General features: G+C 36.3%; 1 long non-coding RNA gene and 1 pseudogene across 1 annotated transcript in view; one reads left to right on the forward strand and one right to left on the reverse strand.

The window, feature by feature from the left end:
• The first annotated feature begins 5,164 nt into the window (after positions 1-5,164).
• LOC107146083 lies at positions 5,165-5,600 on the forward strand (annotated as a pseudogene).
• A 6,489-nt stretch (positions 5,601-12,089) lies between these two features.
• LOC125611496 overlaps positions 12,090-15,114 on the reverse strand; it is a 23,171-nt gene continuing 20,146 nt past the window's right edge. The window contains exon 3 of the long non-coding RNA XR_007341651.1: positions 12,090-12,101. This is a non-coding gene — a long non-coding RNA (uncharacterized LOC125611496). The remainder of the gene's footprint in view (positions 12,102-15,114) is intronic.

Consider the following 15,114-nt stretch of genomic DNA (forward strand, 5'->3'; position numbering starts at 1 on the left):
GGCAACCTTCCATAACAAATATTGTCCTCCATTTAGCACAGATTTACACATGCTAGCCCAATCTGCTGGCGTCATGTCCAAGTTGGTAATGGATTCGACCATGCTTACAGTGAAGGGTGCTTGGGGACCATAGGTTGTTACAGCCTCCTTTAACTGCCTCACTGTTTTTAAATCTAGAGCACGGTGAATTCGCTGCCCTCCTGCCTGCTCAAGTACAGGGCATGCTAATCTTTGAGGTCCTGTCTCAGGATCCCATCTATCAACTACAGGGGTTGGGGGCCCCATAGGATATGTTGTCTCTATAGGTGGAGCTGTTGGTTGGACAGTTATGCCCTCTGGTGATAGAAAGGTGTTAGCAGCAGCCTCCTGTTGTAGCTGTTTCCCTGATAGTTCTTCCTCCTTTAAATTTTCTTCCTCTGTCTGACTAACTCGAGAGACCTTCTCTTTTACTAGATCTAAAATGTCTTTCTCCATGGTCTGAACCTCTAACAATTTACTTAACACTCTTTCAGTTTGTTTTTTACTAATTTCTAATCTACTATAAAGATAACACAACCCAACAAGATAACACAAAACAAAATTGAAACAGAATGAAATAAAAACGGAACAAAAAATTGTTGTATCAATTTTCCTATTTTCTTGAAATGTATTTTCGTGGTATGTCTCTATCTCTTCCTCAGGGCTGAAAAACTTCAAACCTTGAGCCAACCATTTTTCCCAGTTTGCCTGAGAAAGTTCTAGGGATAGGCAGCTTGAAACAAATACAAAACAAATCAAAACAAGAACACATTGTTTTTTGAAATGGTCACCCATTCTCTTGCCTTCCCTCAGGGGTGAGCAATTTCACTTACCTCTGAGCTTCAGGCATTCCCTGCATGGGCCACCAAATGCCATAGTCTGGCTGGACACAAAATCACGAGCCACTCAAGCAGGAACAAACTTTATTTCCAAAAACTCCCACCAATCCCACGCACGCGGCCTTCTCCAGGGACACACTACCCCAACTGGAAATCCCTCCTCAGGAATTCCCTTCTACCGCACTTCCTCAACCAATGGGAACTCTTCGGGAGTCCCTCGAGAGCTCCAAAGTAGCAGGCTGAGGTGGACAGCAAGGGTCTAATCTCCAATTGAATGCACATCTTAACATAATCATTATCATCTCAATGGCTTGCTGGTGTCACCTTTCAACCAAAAATGCCTTGCGTCATTCCTATTTGGCTATGGCTCTCAGAAAAAAATCACTGGTGCCTGAATACATGGACAATTTCTCCCCATTCCCAGAAATACATAAATATTTCTTCCCTTTATTAACCTATCCCTTGCCCTCATTTCTCTTACCTCATATCTGTAACCTCTTGATGCCCAAGGAATGGGAATTTGATTTTTAGAGTTTAACTCCCACTTCTGTTCTTGGCCAAGAATAAAATTCTCTTTCACTGGTCAATCAGTGTTTAGTCTTTCTATTGATTCCATAATTCCAAGAGTGAAAACGAACCCAGACTTTGGGGTCAAGAATTTGTAACATTCCCACAATCCTTCTTTGAATGAAATATTGTTAACTTAAAACATAATCTGTGATAGAGGACAGAAGCTAAAGGTTTCCAATATTTTCTTCTATTTATTTTAATGGCAGGTCACAGTTCCAGAAACCTCTTCCAAGATGGACTTTGCAAACTGGACACATTCACATACACATATCCACTTTGAAAATCCAGTTGTGCTAGTGGTCATCACAGTGGTGCTGTCTGAAATCAGCCAAGGCCCACTTCTCTTTTGACCCAGAACTAGAAGATTCAACACTACTAGAAAAGTAAAATCAAGAAAGTAACCACTCTGTAAAAAACTAAAAAAAATGGATAAGCAATAAATATCTCATGAAAGTGATTGGTATTGGTCCCAGGAAGGATTGAATATCACCCACAGTTCACATCTCTATAGAAACCTTTTCTTGTTATGGGAGTTATGCAATAATGGCTTCATTCAACGAGTAAATATGCAATCTGACTTTACCAACAAAAAAAAAACCCAAGACCTGAGAAATAAAATAGCTTCCTTATTGTCATGCAACTATGGGATAGCAGAGAAAAACATTTTTCTAATTTTCTAATTTTATCTACTGTATTTTTTCCTATTCATTTTGGTTAATTATTTTTATGCTGTGTGGGTATTTATTTTGGTTTTTCAATTAATGTATAATGTTACTATTAGTGGGATGTAAATCAATTTGGTTAACACATTTGCCTAAAAGATTTCTGCCATTTATTTCAGTGTAAAAATAGTCTTGACTAGTAAGGAAATTTATGTAATTGTTATTTTTTTTATTTTGGTGCACCTAACCTACTCCTTTCCTTAAAAATACATGATTGCAAGAATATGTGTGAGGGCATTCCACAGCAGTAAATCTGTGGGATTAAAAAAGTATATAGATTAAATCTGAATATGTGTTTTGAAACTGATGTGCTTATTAAGAAATTTCAGTAAGAATGAACATGTGTCATTTACAGCACCTATGAAATTATCAGGATTTTTTTCCTTTGCCTATTGATTTATTAGATAATATTAGCAGATTTCATAATTCAAATGTACTATTAAATTCCTTAGTTATGTCTTAAATAATGAAAAGGCAATACATATCTAAAGCACGTTTCAGACCCTCCTTGCTCTATGCAGACCACAGGATCCCATCTGCGTGTTCTATTCATCCTCTCACTCCCCACCCTGTTGTTACATACTTTTGCTTTTGAACAGCCTCCACCTTGGACTTTTTGAGAATCTGCTCTTAGGTTACTTAGACCTACTGCAACCACCTTGCGGACCCACAGAAGGCAGAAGTGCCTCTGATTTTGTTATGTTCATGTGAGCAGCCCATAGACAGTGCCTAGCTGCTCAAGAAGCATGGAAATTCAGCTTGGACAGCAGGCTAAGCCCCTCTCTGGAATCTTTCTGAATCTCCCTGTGTGTCTTTTTTTTTTTTTAGAGTGTAAATATTTTATTTTTTATGTATTTTTTTTAATTATTTTTTTCTCTTTTTTATTGGTTGTTCAAAACATTACAAAGCTCTTGACATCATATTTCATACATTAGATTCAAGTGGGTTATGAACTCCCATTTTTACCCCAAATACAGTGTCATTCTTCTTCCTGTTTTACCTTTTTCTTTCTTTCTGAGAGAGTTCCTTAAATAAGTAACTCCCTTGTCTAAGAATCTTTTTGGACTCTTTGCTTGTGAACAAGCACATTTGTGAGAACAAGTGCATGGAGTACTGCATACATGGCATACGTTAAAGGCACCTGAGTGGCAGGCCACTCCCCTCGTGCTAGGTGTGAGAGCAGCAGACCAGTCACTCGTAGGTACACTGCTCACCCAGTAGGCACAGCCCTGGGTTTAGGACTATGTGTTACAGTCACAGGGCTTGCTCCATGGCCTGCTCCTCGATTGGTTTTCCCACAGACAGTTGGCAAAGAGTTGTATTGGTGGCTGCCTATAATCTGCTTAGCTACTGCCTGAGAATATATACATGATAACTACTCTAAAATCAGACCTACTTCACCTTGGTCTCCAGAGGTCTTGAAACTCGACCCTGAAGCCACACTCGCCTACTCTCCTACTCTCGTGGACCTCCTCGCTGGATGAGAGCGAGCCCAAGCACAAATTGGTTGACAATTTGGTTTGCTAATGTTAGATTTTCATTTTACTCCCATATTTATGTCCTATTATTGCTGAAACAAATTACCAAAAACTGAGTGATTTAAAGCCACACAAAGTTATCCTGTAATAGTTCTAGAAGTCAGAATTCTAAATTGGTTCACTTAAGCTTTGTCCTTTCTGAAGGGTCTGGAAGAAAATCTGTTTTCTTGGCTTCCCTGTGTAAGGATGGCCTTAGGCCTTAGCCTAAGCAACTCCAATTTAAAAACTCCACTTTGAAACCTGCAGTCTCACCAGGGATGCCTACAAAGCCCTCCAATATGATCATCAGGCATAGCCCTGACATAAACAAGTTACTTCTCCCCACCCTGACAAGCTCAGAGTGAAGTCCCTGTCATGTTTTTCTTGCCTCAATAAGGGGGGAAAGGCAAGAAAATCAGCGTGGAGACCACCAGACTAGATGCTGTAACCCCAGGGCAAATGATGTCACTGAAGAATCCGTTTGCAGATGATAGGGATTGAAAGGGTGGTCAGAAACCCCAAAATTTAATATAAATGATGGAGCAAATAAACAGACACTAGGGAGCCTGATAAGGACCTGGACTGACATCCCAACTCTTCTCATCCTTTGCCTTATCCTCTGCATCTGCCTCACCACTCTCAAACTCTACAGCCATATCTTGACCCTGGTGAGAGCCATGACTTCTCCTTATGACCCTCTCCCCAACCAGCCGCCAGCTCCACTTCAGGAGAAGCCTGCCTTGGCTCCTGACCTGATCACTGCTGGACTTACAGCCTAAGCCTTGAGACTTTTGACCTGACACTTGAGCTTAGCATGCAGAGGGAATGTCTGTCATGAGTCTGTCATGATTAAGTGTGTTTACAATGCTTGGAACTAATCTAAAATTGTTTGCTGTGAGTTGATTATGTCTATTGCAGTGCCTAACATTAAGGATTGTTATTTTCTTGATTAACAACCTATGGAGTGAAATTGTATTGAGTGATTTGAGTGAATAAAGCATTGAAAAAAGGCAGAAGTGCATGGACATTCTTTATTTCTCCTCCTCGTAAGTCGCACCTTTTGCCCATCGCGACACCCTATTCTATATCTTGGTGGAGTCCCTTCCCCCATCTTCAGAATGAATCACTCCAACTCTGCTTCCACCATGGTTTCTCTGCTCCCTCTCTGCTTTAAAAGGGCTATTGGTATTACACTGGGATCATGCAGAGAATCCAGGCCAATCTTCTCTTTTCAAAGTCCCCCTTAATTAAACCACAGGGTGATTTTGTGCATGTGCTTTGTCTAATATCGGTGTTCAAATAGTAGCATTTATCGAGAAAAGTGTTTTTATTCTTTGTTGTAAAACTTTTTATAGTGTAAAAATACATCATTTCTAGATAATGTAAAAAAAAATATATTGCCTAAGAAACCAAAGTGAGAGGTTTCTTAGGTAGCAGGTAGGGTTGGTTTAGGGGTTTCTTCTCCTGAAGAAAGGGGCACACAAAAGAAGAACTAGTCATGTCCCTGATTAAAAACATGATCAACACAACAAAAGCCCCAGGGGCCATTGGTCTCTACAATCAAGTGTTACTTGACAGGATTGTTTACATCTCTGGACAGATAGGCATAAACCCTCCTAACCGACAGCTGTTCCAGGAGGGGCAGAAACTAAAGCAGCCCTTATGAACATGGGTGAAAATCTGAATGCCACAGGCTGCGATTTCACTAATGTGGGGAAAGCAACTGTTTTTCTGGCTGCCATAAATGACTTTGAAACTGTCAATGAAATCTACAAACAGTGTTTCAAAAGTAATTTTCCTACTAGAGCTGCTTACAGGAGGCTACTTTACCCAAAGGAGTGCACACTGAGATTGAAGCAGTATCTATCCAAAGACCTCACAGCAGTGTGAATATAAGCAGGCACACTGTTGTTCCCATCATATCTTTAAATTAACATCTTGTTTTACAACTGATGTTGGAAAAGTGTACGTGTAACGGAAATATCTGAAGTTATCATGGAAATACCATATCATAGGGAGATTTGACATGAATTGATTACTATATAATGTTACTGATACTATAAATTATAGTTATGTACTGAATATGAGAGAAGAGGCACTCATTATATAGTTGCTCAAATAAATAAAAAAAGAGGGATAATAACACACGGGAAAAATGAGCTATTATTCCTGAAAAACAAAATAAAGATCAAACCTAATTCAATTAAATCCTATTAATTTAAAGATGTGAAATATTTAGTTCTCATATTAGATATGTGATTCTGCATTTAATTGAATAAAATCAATATTTAATTTTGAATGATAGAAGTAAAAGAGAAGAACATGGGCTAGGATGTTATATAGATAATATTTTTCTAATGGAAATAAAAGACATGTAGTTTTCAAAACCAAACAAAAGAAAGAAAGAAAACCAAAATGAGTAAGGAAACTCTCAAAAACCGCTTCTGAAATTACATAAGTATACAAATGAAATAAAGTTTTCACAATTATTTTGTTTTCTTTTTTTTTATAAATATTTTTCTAGCAGATGCCCCAGTGAAGACCTGGTGAGCAACTACCATCTCTTCTCAGAAAGATACTTTGCCCTCAAATTTTAGTTCATCTCTTTCTTATTACTTATTCTTTCAAATAACATTCATGGAACATCTATGTGTCAGAGGCTTAGCAGCATCCATGAATATGGAATATAGTTTCTTGTTCTTAAAAGACTCAAAGACAAGGACTTAATTCACTACTGTATCACATCATATATGGAGAGATAAAGAGGAGGGTTCAACAGACTTTACTAAGCACAAATATGAAATTTGCAGATGTAAGTATACACATTTGGATCTACACTGTTTCTATAAAAGCCTATAAATAATTAAGGCAAAAGTGTCTGGGGGCTTGATTAACTAGGTGTTTTTCCTCTGCTCAGTTCTTGTCCTTGTGAATCTCCATGGCTCAAAGGAGAATGGTAAGCCTACTGACGAGGGTGCTGTGAAAAAAGAACTAATAAAAAATGAACTTCAAGGCAAACACTGAAGTCCAGTTTCCAGAGCTTCCAACAGTACTCTAAAGAGAAGGTCTCTTTTCAAAATCTCAGCTGAACTCTATGTCAACAAATATCTCAGAACTAATGTTTGGTACTTTTCCTTCAGCTTTGAGGACAGTGGGTGTGCCTGGGTATGAAGGTTTGCATGGGAGATTCTGAAAGCTTCTCTGTGGCAGGACTTGCCATATGAGTGCAGTGTGGGGTTGGAATCAGAACACCTGGGCAGCCCCTCTGACATCTAATATTGGTGTGAACTCTGACAAGTGACACAGGAAATCCAGTTCTCCAGTCCTTCATTCCTTTTCATTTCTTGGTATTAGAAATAATAGCCGTTGCCCTGGACTCTTAGGTCATCTTGAAGTTCAGATGAAATAATGCCTTTGAAAGTGGAGTTTGCTCCAAAAAACTTAAACCTTTCACTGGGTTCCATTTTCAGGACAGTGGCCCCTCTCTGGCCAAGCCATGGTGGCCATGACCATTAATGGTTGGGTTCATGAAGATTAGTTCTCCCTTCTTAACCACACTTAATTATCACAATAAATGATAACCACATAATTGATGGTTAAAATAACTACCACAGTAGTTCTCATAGCCATCAACTCAACCAGGTCTCATTGCATCTCCCTGGTTCCATGAGCACTCTGTTGTCTACTTCTTGACACGCCAGGGTTGCAGCAGGCTGTCAAGGTTCCAACAAATCAACTGAACTGTAAGGCACAGATGAGGGGGTTAACTCTGCTCCCCAGTTTAAGAACTAATTCTGGAGGTGAGATCAACTGGTCGAGGAGGTAAAGCAAGAGCAACACAATAACACTAATTAGATCACACTGATCCATTGAGAAATGGGGGGGGACTAATGGAGCTTCAGCCAGTCCACCTGCTTTAGGACATGGACTTAGATTCACAAAAGCATAATTGTCCCATTTTGGTTTCATTTTTATATTGTCTTAGAGCTTTTTGACTACTGCTGTCCCATTAAAGGCATTATTTCTTTATTGTTCCTTACTTCTTGCTTAAGATGAATTTTCATAAAAGAAACTCAACACCAAATGTCTCAGAAGCTTTTAGTACTCATTAGATTCACACTTTGCAAAGAATGAGCTGTTCACTTCCACATTTCACCAATCTTATAGATTCCAGCTGGTTTAATTAACTGACCAAGACATTTGAAATTTTATACACTCCTTATAGTGTTAGTATTTTTTGGTCTGTTTTGGAGAGTTTTATTTTTTTTCTTTTATTTTTGAGGAAGGGTCTCATTATATTGCCCATAATCAGACCTCAACTCCTTCCTTGAGTTATCCTCCTGTCTCAGCCTCCAAAGTAGCTGGGACCATTGGTGTTTGCTGACCCACCTGAGAAGTCATTTTTAATTTGTGCCTTTTACCTTATGATATACAAGATTTTTTAATATGTTTATATATTTTTTATATTTCCTATCACTAAATGTTTTATGTATATCAACTCATTTAATCCTTAAAACAACCACTGTGAGGGAGCTAGTCTTATTGTTCCCCAGTTTTCCGATGAGACATGAAATTAAGAAGCTTCCCGAAATTCCCTCCAGCAGGTTCTACAATGGCCAGGCTTCTCACTATTCTTCAACATGTGTCTAGGGTATGTTCATTATTCTGCTTATTTGTAGATATTTTGGTTCTGATAAAGTATGCATTGATCCACATACCAATTCAGAAAAACTTGATATTTTTATAATATCAATTCTTTAATTCATGAGTATGATTTAATCCCTTTAGTTATCTATATTGTTTTTTAAAAAAAAAACTTCCCACTAATTTCTTTATAACTTATATAGAGAGGACTTAGAATTATTTTTATATTTAATTTTTGGATAATATTGAAATTTAATTTAGTTTTAAGTATTTTCATAGGTATTTAGTAATACCTTTCTTTTTTTATATTGTGTTTTCATCTGGTAAACTTGCTCAACACTCAGTAATTCTGACATTTTTTTTCTGTAGAATATTTGCATGCCAATCCAATATTTGTAAATAATGTTTTTCCCTTTCAAACCTTTTGACATTTCCCTATTTTTCTGCTTTACTTATGAGGAACTCTACCACAATGCCCATTAGAATTGGTAATGGGGGCTTTCTTGTCTTGCTGCAGATTTCAAAGGCAAAGAAAGCTTTCAGTGTTTCACAATAAACTACCTTAAAATGTAGAAGAAAAAATGCATTTACAGAATTGTTCAGGGGATACCACATTTGCACACTAGTTTACCACAGTGTTTCTTACCAGCTGCAGCAGTTTAAAAGCCTTGAACTTGGAGTGGTTCCAGTGAGCCAAACACTTACTGGACCTACTGACGACTGCATAAAAGAAATTCTCTAAACCAGTGGTATATAAATGCATGCACTTACTCTGTCCTCTCCAGAGTGTTAGTTTTCAAGGTGTAATTGGAACACCATCATAACATGTCTCCCTCCTGTCAACGTGTAATCAGCAATGAAATTTTCAGACTTTCCTTCCTATCCCTGCCTAGGAACATTCTTCACATTACCTTGTATTCCTTTGCTTGGCAAATTACTAAACTCAGCTCTTTATTAGTAGTTTTTTTTTTTTTTTTTTTTTTTAACTTCAGAAGGAAGAAGTTTTCTATTTCAATTGGTTAAGAATTTTTATTATGAATAGAAATTGAATTTTATCAAAACACAAGTTGGTCTTTATGTGGTTTTCTTTTCTGATAGGGGTTTTGTTTGCTAATATTTTGTTTTAGGTTATGTGCATCTTTATTTTTGAATGTGATGTATTTATAATGTCAATATTGTTGGAGAATTTTTTTTTTATACTGGGATTGAACCCAGAGACATTTAACCACTGAGTCACAACCCCAGCTCTATTTATTTATTTATTTATTTATTTAAAGTCAGGATCTCACTAGATTGCTTAGAGTTTTGTAAAGTTGCTGAGGCTGGCCTCTAACTTGCAGTCCTCCTGCCTCAGCCTCCCAAATTGCTGAGATTACACATGTGCACTACCATGCCTGGCCTTTGTTCAGTTTTCCAAATGAAATTGTTTATACTGCAATATTTTCCCCTTGAATATATGGTATATTTGCCAAAAGGACTATCTGGTGCTGGAGTTTGTGAAATAATTTTTATAAAGAATTTCATTTATTTAATAGATGGTTTTTCAAATTATCTGTTTCTTCTTGAGTCATTTTAGCTTTAATATTTGTTCATTACAGGAAAAATTGCAAACTATCAGCATAAGGTCATGCATTCTGAAACTAACTAAGCCCTGGAGACACCTGGGAATTTAAGAAATTTGTATTTCTTAAATAATAGAATGTCCTTCAGTTGTTTCCAGGAAGTACCTCCAGAATTTGCTCAAGATCAGCTAGAAATCTGCTTTCAAGATCAGACTTGAGCAAAAAAAGTCCACTTGCCTGTTTGATGATTTTGATGTCACAAATTCAAAGTTATTCATGCAAAACATAATAATTTTCTTAAAAAAGAACATATATATCTGGCATCATCTGTGCAAAACAACCTTAAAATTTCTACTTAACACCATCCAATCAACAAGCAGCTTCTCCTCTGTCCCTTCCCATGAATTCACTTGTTATCAACATATCAGAAAGACAACTTTGAGCTTGCCTCCTATTTTTTTTTTTGAAGATCAGTCCTCAGTAAAGTTCTTCCATTTTGAATAAACCCAGTCCTGCAAAACTGGCTTCTATGAAAATGGGACATCAAACCTTTACTTGGTATCAATACTGTTTGTGCAATAATGATTCAATATCTGCAGAATCAAGCCCCAAGACATTCCAACATGAAGAATTAAAGGAGATGAGCTGGAACCAACAAAGAAGCAACACAAGTGAAAAATGTAGAAAAAAAAAACAAGTATGATATTTTGGAAGCCAAGGAAAGATAATGTATTAATGCATCGTTATTAACAGGTTCAGTATTTATAGAACAGTGAATGCAAAATAGAATAAGTGAGTGGACTTGCAGAATTACATGGATCAAAACACCACAATGTACTATATAAATATGTAGAATTAATATGTGTCAATTTAAAGCAAAAATTAGAAGAAAAGATCAGAAAACTCAAGGAGTTTTTTTTCCTAAATGTAAAAAGGAAATATTGACAGCTGGGGGAGTACGCTGAGGAGTTTTGCATTTTGTGTTTCTTTAAAAATTAAGAAATAAAAACATTTACATCCTGATATGACTTCAGAAGATTTGAAAACACACACACACACACACACACACACACTTCCAAAAATAGAGAGGACAATTACCATAGAATTCCCTTGATTGAGAAGAAGTAAGATAAATAATGTTTCATTTTGGATCTGAGATAGAATTTTCTAACAGTTAAATTTGAGCTGTGTTCCTACTAGTAGAATGAAGGAAAACTGGACAGAGATGTTGGGGTGAAAATTTATGGAAATTTTCTCTTGGTTGCTTTTGTTATGTCTGTGAAGTGAAAAGCCAAGTCATTGCCTGAAAGTGACCATGGGTTCAGAGTGTAACTAGGATTCTAAGAACAACAATATGTTATGGGAAGACTTGTTCCAGAGAGTGGAAGGATGAACTGAAAGGTTGTAAGATTGCAAGACAGCTTGAAAGAGCTGTGGCAGGTTCATAGTCAGGGAATTCAAATACCACATCCCCTGAGCCTTTGCATTTCTCTAGGTGAGGAGTAGGTGAACAGATGTTGGAACTCAAACTGAGACTTTTGACATGTAAGAATGAAGAAGTCAGAGTTTGCTGGGTTGGACCAACTATCAATAAATAAAGAACACTCAGTTCTTTTTCTCCATTAATACTTGATGTCTTTAATTTTACGTTATCCCATGATAACTTTATTTTCACTTGTGCTTTTTCTTCAGTGCATTTGACTATCCTTTAATTGTTAACCATTTTGTTTCATTTTGTTTTAGACCACATGTATTGTAAAGAAAACAAACAGATGGAGATGCACTCTGTCTTGTTCTCTCGTGTTATTTTGTGTGCTTCGGCTATAGTTTGGATCTTAAATGTCTCCCAAAGGTGCATGTGGCAAAGGCTAGTTCCCAGCCCTTGGTGCTATTACCAGGTGAAGAAACCTTAAAGCAGTATGTATCTGTGTGTGGGGAGTGTGTGTGGTGCTGGTGGAAGGTTTTAGGCCATTGAAATCATGCCCTTGACATGGTCTGTAGAACTCTGGTCTCCTCTCTCCTTTTTCTCACTCAGCCATGAGGTGATTTGGCTTCCTTTGTCAGATCCTTCCGCCCTGATGTACTGTGTCACCACAGGACCAAAGCACTTTGGCCAATCAGGCATGGACTGGAATCTCCCAAACGAAGAACCAAAATAAACCTTTCCTCCTTAGGAGTTGATTATCTCAGGTGTTTGCTACAGTAACAGAAAGACTAACAATTTTCTTGCTGTTTCATTTCCTGTTTGTACTATCTTGCTCAAGTCCTCATATTTCTCACAATTGGTTTCAAAATTATAACTTCAATATTTATCCTCTGATGGTTTCAAAATGTACTTGATACTTTGTCTTCAATGATATTAAAAATAAAGAGTTATCACAATTCTTCCTAAGGTAATGTGAAAAATTTATTACTTGAGTTTTTCTATCTCCTTTCTTTTTGCAGGTGTTTGTCTCTTATATTAAATGTTCACTGATATGAGATTTTATTTTTGCATCAGGTGTTTGCTACTACATTTTAATATTCTACATAAGCTAGATTATTGATAATTAATTTTACAGTTTATTGCTTGTTACTTTAAAAATGGTACATTTCTCATATCACTGTTGTTCACACAGAGGCTCCTAAACTTTGATGTACACATAAGTCATGTGGGATCTGGGGAAATATCAGGTACAGATTCAATAGTTTGGACAAAGCCTGAGATAATCCGTCTGAAATAAGAGTAGTTCAACTATCTAAGGGTCACAGCACTTTCCCTCACAAGATTTCGTTCTTATTTTTTCAGAAAGATGTATTACTCAACAACCTTAAAATGAACTGTATGTGTAAGAAATTGAATTCAATGAGACTTCTGAATAAGATATTTCAAAATTCATTAATTTCTTGTTTCTAAGAAATATTAACAAAGAGACCACCATAGGCCTAACATTCTTCCAAACATTAATGATACAGCTATGATTATTATAGGCATAATTTCCATGTTTATAAAACTTAAAAGAGAAAGCATCCTAGAAGTGAGCAGGTAATTATGCAGGTGGAAAGGTTTTGAGGCATTTGAATGTTATTTAGGAGGTAAAAATTGCCAAAATTACTTGTATATTAATCTTTGTTTTTTATCAATTCACCTAGCTTATTATTTAAAATTGCTATTTTATTAATTTCTATGATCACTTTATATGATGCTGAAAATAACTGTCACATTTAATTGAATATTTTCAAGTGGTATTTATATTTAACAAATTTTTTAATGTTAGGATCATTTCTTTTCAGTACAGAGTATTAAAACAAACTTCCCTTTTTCCAATATGTGTTCTACAAAACTTTGTTGAAAATCATTTGCTTGTAAGCTGGGTGTGGTGATGCAGGTCTGTCATCCGCTGGGAGACTTAGGAGTCTGAGGCAGAAAGATTGCAAGTTCAAGGCAAGGCCAGGCTCAGCAATTTAGTGAGGCCCTGGTCAACTTGGCAAGACCCTCTCTCAAAATCAAAAAGGACTTGGAATTAGCTTAATGGTAAAGTTCAATCCTGACTTCAATCCTCAGTACAAAAAAAAAAAATCAGTTGGCTGTAGATTTGTTGGCTTATTTCTATGATTTCTATTTTGTACAATTGAGCTAGGCAATGATTTTTATGTCAATACTATGCTATTTCTTTGCTATAGCTTTGTAGTGTGTTTTGACCCAAGGTACTGTGTTGTCTTCTGTTTTGCTCTTTTTCCTCAAGATTGTTTTGATTATTCAGGGATGTTTTGTGGTTCCAAATAAATCTTAGATTTTTTTTTTTGTTAGTTCTATGAGGAATATCATAGCTATTTGGAAAAGGTTTCTTTAAAACCTGTGATCACTTTGGGTAGGATGGACATTTTTACAGTATTGATTCTTGAAATCCATGAATAGGAGATGTCTTTACAAATTTTTGTGTTATTCTCAATTTATTTCATCAATGTTTCATAATATTCATTGTAGAGATATTTCACATTTTTGATTAAACTTATTCATTGGTATTTTATTTATTTTGGGAAAGGGATATTGTAAATTTGATTGTTTTCTTAATTATTATTTCAGATAATTTGCTATTAGAATATAGCAACACCACTGATTTCTTCCTACTGATTTTGTACCCTTAAACTTTAATGAATCTCTGTGTTAAATAGTTTTTGGTGGGATTTTGAGGATTTTCTATTTTGGTAAAAAATTGATATTTTTTATTTTCTATTTGGTCAGCTTTTATTTCTTTACCTTGTCTGATTGCTCTAGATAGGACTTTCAGAAGTATGTGGAATAAAAATGAAAGTAGACATCCTTGCCTTATTGCAGATCTTAGAAAGCTTTTAGCATTTCCCCATTCAGTATGATATTAACTTTTGGCTTTTTATAAATTACCTTTATTATGTTAAGGTATTTCTTACTCTTTCTAATTTGCTCAGCATTTTTATCATGAATAAATGTTGAATTTTATCAAATGCCTTTTCTGCATTTATTGAGAGCACCGTTTTTGTGGGGGGGGGCTTCATTTTGTTCACATGATGTTCACATTTCTTAATTTTTGTGCTTTGAACCTTCCTGCATTCCTAAGAATAAATGCCACATAATCATGATGAAACAACTTTCTGATGTGCTGTTGGATCTGGTTTACTTGGATTTAAATGGTAAAATCTTTTGCACCCTGTGTTCACATTCTTTTGTTTGGGAAAGCATATTGTACAATAAAATTTTATGTGAACAACTTTGGATTAACTTTATGTTGTGTGAATTTTCTTCAGTAATATTTTGAAATTTGTTTAGTGTTAGATGTATACAACATCAATTTTCATTATATGAATGCCATTCTGTTTTTCAAATATTTTGGTATTACGCAATTCTCATATATTTAATTATTTCTTTGTATTTTTTGTTGCATGATCAGAATTAGGCCAGGTTATCTTCTGACTGCTACACACATGAAATTAGTCATGTGAGCATGTGTATGAATATATGAACATGAATATCACACTCTATTAATTTACAAAGGTTTTCTCAATGAAAGAGAGGCTTTTATTATTAATTATATAATGTGTTCTTAGGAAATTTTTCAAATTATAAGTAAACAGACTTTCTACAACATGTATTTTAGAGGCCCAGCGGCCTGCTGAGGGGCAGAGCCGCCCCCGACCCCCCGCGCCTGCCAGGTAGGCGGAACGGTGACCACTGGCAGAAAAGGCCCAGTGGCCCACGGCTGAACAGAGCTTCCAATCACTCCTG

Source organism: Marmota marmota, unplaced genomic scaffold (genome assembly GCF_001458135.2).
Source record: "Marmota marmota marmota unplaced genomic scaffold, marMar, whole genome shotgun sequence".
Classification (NCBI taxonomy): domain Eukaryota; kingdom Metazoa; phylum Chordata; class Mammalia; order Rodentia; family Sciuridae; genus Marmota; species Marmota marmota.